Genomic DNA, 3,970 nt, shown 5'->3' with positions numbered 1-3,970 from the left:
AGGCAGCAGGATACGCCCTATTCCCAGCAGGAATAATCTTAAACCTTAAACCTGGAACCTAAACTGGGAACGCCCTAAACACGATTATCTTAAACCGGGAACACCCTAATCCGCCTTGGTCCTTGAGCAAGGTCACCTACATTCAATGTCACTGCAACATGGGGTACGCTGGCAAGGAAATGGTCATACCTACTTGGCTAATGGCTCCCAGCAGAACCTCACCCCCCCACTGGTGCAAAGGCCAAATTTGGGGGCCAACAGAGATGAAGCAAAGAACCTCACCCCCCACTGGTGCAAAGGCCAAATTTGGGGGCCAACAGAGGTGAGGCAAAGAATCTCCCCCCCACCCCCACTGGTGCTAATGCCTATCCACTAGTATGGCTGTATGCTGGACTGGTAGTCAATGACGGGTAAGATCCAATTGGAATGGTACCAACCTAAGACAGGAGGCTGACGCCTTGAGGTCAGCTCATCCAATGATGGGTAAGAACCATATGTAGTATTGGACAACCTAAGGCAGGCACGGTCCCTAAGCCACATGCTTGTTGTTTAAACAGAGAGGGGGAGATGTTGAGAGCCACAGCCGATTTGGAATGGCCCCTGGCATTTTGCCAGAAGTAATGGTTGAGAGGCGAGTCTCAGGAGTACTCTTCTGCTTTGTAATAATATTGCCAATAAATTTTTGTGTCTACTGACTGCACAGGGGCCTAGCTAGATACAGAGATCTCAGAACACCTGGTTTGCTTATTACTACTTCCACTTAACTTCTACTGGGCTGGAATGTGGTGCACCTGCCATAATATCTGGAAGATATCTCTCTTACTAAGCATTGAAAAAGATACTGAAAAGAATGAACTGAATTTCATGCTGTATAGATGGTTATATAGGCCACCACAACAAAGGAGCATTCCTACATTTTCACTGATTTATATGCTATGGCTAGTGAATTGGCTTATTTGGGCTACTAACAAACCTTAGAGTAGCACATAAAAAAAGATCCATGTGCAGATGATGCTTTTGAATAAAACAACTGAGCTCCTTACTTATTTTTTAACCTGTGTGAGTGCTTATCATAATGTGATCCTCAGTTAAACACAAATATTGAATAGTCTTCTATTCCAGAGCAAAAAGATGTGCAACTATCTCCTGTAGCCATAAGCAAACAGCTTCTGGAAATTCAGATGCCATTCTAGACTGAAATAAATCACAACAACTGCTACTGTCATCAGAGGATGCTAAAACAGTAAAATTACTGCCCAGAAAAAGGTTTCACAAAGAGGCCAGGGCATTTTTGGCAGAGAGGCCACATTGGCCCTTTGGTCTCATCCAGAGAGCTTTGTTGAATCATGACCACAGCTGACATGTTCTTTGGATTTGGCCTAGCAATCTGTTTTTTAATTTTTATTTTGTAAAATTTGTTCTAATTAGTTATGACAGCAGCATGCATTTCAACTCAGTGTACACAAATGAAGCACAACTTTTCATTTTTCTGGTTGTACATGATGCAGAATCACACAGTTTGTGCAATCAAACACATACATAGGATAATAATTTCCATCTCATTCCACCATATTTCCATACACCCTCCCCTCCACTTACTCCACTCTGCTTAATCCAAAGTTTCTCTATTCTTCCCTTGCCCTGCTCTCCAATATGGTTCAGCATCTACTTCCCAGAGAGAACATTTGGCCTTTGGTTTTTTGGGATTGGCTTACTTCAATTAGCGTGATATTCTTCAACTTCATCCATTTACCTGCACATGCCATAATTTAATTTTACCTTAAGGCTGAGTATTATTCCATTGTGTATATATATCACAGTTTCTTTATTCATTCATCTATTAAAGACATCTAGTTTAGTTTAGTTTTATTTTATTAGCTATTGTGAAACAAACTGCTATAAATATTGATATGGCTGTGTCACTGTAGTATGTTTATTTTAAGTCCTTTGGGTATAGACCAAGGAGTGGGATAGCTGGGTTAAATGGTGGTTCCATTCCAAGTTTTCTAAGGAATCTCCATACTGCTTTCCAGAGTGGTTGCACCAATTTAGAGTTCCACCAGCAATGAATGAGTGTACCTTCCCCCACATCCTCATCAGCATTTATTGTTGCTTGTATTTTTGATAATTGCCATTCTGACTAAAGTGAGATGAAATATCTGAGTAGTTTTGATTTTCATTTTTCTAATTGCTATAGATGTTGAACATTTTTTCACATATTTTTTGATCGATTGTATATCTTCTCTGAAGTGTCTGCTTAGTTCCTTAGCCCATTTATTGATTGGGTTACTTTTTTTTTGGTGTTAGGTTTTTTGAGTTCTTTATATATTCTGGAGATTAGTGCTCTATATGATGTGTGTGTGGTAAAGATTTTCTCCCATTCTGTAGGCTCTCTCTTCATGTAATTGATTGTTTCCTTTGCTGAGAAGAAAATATTTAGTTTGAATCCATCCTATTTACTAATTCTTAATTTTATTTCTTGTGCTACAGGAGTCTTGTTAAGGAAGTCAGGTCTTAAGCTGACATGATGAAGATTTGGGCCTGCTTTTATTTTTATTAGGTGCAGGGTGCCTGGTCTAATTCCTAGGTCCTTGATTCACTTTGAGTTGAGTTTTGTGCAGGGCAAGAGATATGAATTTAATTTCATTTTGCTGCATATGATTTCCATTTTTCCTAGCACCATTTATTGAATAGGCTATCTTTTCTTCAGTAAATGTTTTTTTCCACCTTTGTCTAGTATGGAATAACTGTATTTACATGAATTTATCTCTATGTCTGTGGTTCTATACCATTGGTGTACTGTTTTGTTGGCAATACCATGCTGTTTTGTTACTATAGTTCTGTTGTATAGTTTAAGGTCTGGAATTGTGATGTTTCCTGCTTCATTCTTCTTGCTAAGAATTGATTTGGATATTCTGGGTCTCTTATTTTTTTCCAAATGAATTTCATTATTGCCTTTTATATTTCTATGAGAAATGTTGTTGGGATTTTAATTGGAATTGCATTAAATCTGTATAACACTTTTGGTAGTATGGCCATCTTGACAATATTAACTCTGCCTATCCAAGAACAAGGAAGATATTTTCTTCTAAGGTCTTCTTTAATTTTCTTCTTTAATGTTCTATAGTTTTCACTGTAGAGGTCTTTCACCTCTTTTGTTAGGTTGATTCCCAAGTATTTTTTTTTTGAGGCTATTGTGAATGCAGTAGTTTTCCTAATTTCTCTTTCAGAGGATTCATCACTGATGTACAGAAATGCATTTGATTTATGGGTGTTGATTTTATATTCTGCTACTTTGCTGAATTCATCTATTATTTCTAGAAGTTTTCCACTGGAATTTTTTGAATTCAATAATTATAGAATCACATAGTTGGTAAATAGTGATAGTTTGAATTTTTCTTTTCCTATTATATCCCTTTAACTTATTTTGTCTGTGTAATTGTTCTGGCTAGAGTTTCAAGGACTATGTTGAGTGAAAGAGGGCATCCCTGTCTTTTTCCAGTTTTTAGATGAAATGTTTTAATTTTTCTCCATTTAGAATGATGTTGGCCTTGGGCTTAGCATAGATAGCTTTTAAAATGGTGAGGTAAGTTCCTATTATTCCTAGTTTTTCTAGTGTTTTGAATGTGAATGGGTGCTCTATTTTGTCAAATGCTTTTTCCTGAATCTATTGAGGTGATCATATGGTTCTTATCTTAAGTTTATTGATATGATGAATTACATTTATCAATTTCTGTAAGTTGAACCAACCTTGCATCCCTGGGATGAACCACACTTGATCATGATCCACTATCTTTTTAATATGTTTTCTTATGCAATTTGCCAGATTTTTTATTGAGAATTTTTGCATCATTGTTTATCAGAGATATTGGTCTGAAGTTTTCTTTCCTTGATGTGTCTTTGTCTGGTTTTGGTATCCCAGTGACACTAGCCTCAGAGAATGAGTTTGGAATAGTTCCCTCCTTTTCTA

The sequence above is a fragment of the Marmota marmota genome, unplaced genomic scaffold, assembly GCF_001458135.2.
Source record: "Marmota marmota marmota unplaced genomic scaffold, marMar, whole genome shotgun sequence".
Lineage (NCBI taxonomy): Eukaryota > Metazoa > Chordata > Mammalia > Rodentia > Sciuridae > Marmota > Marmota marmota.
Note: the sequence above shows the minus strand (reverse complement) of the source record.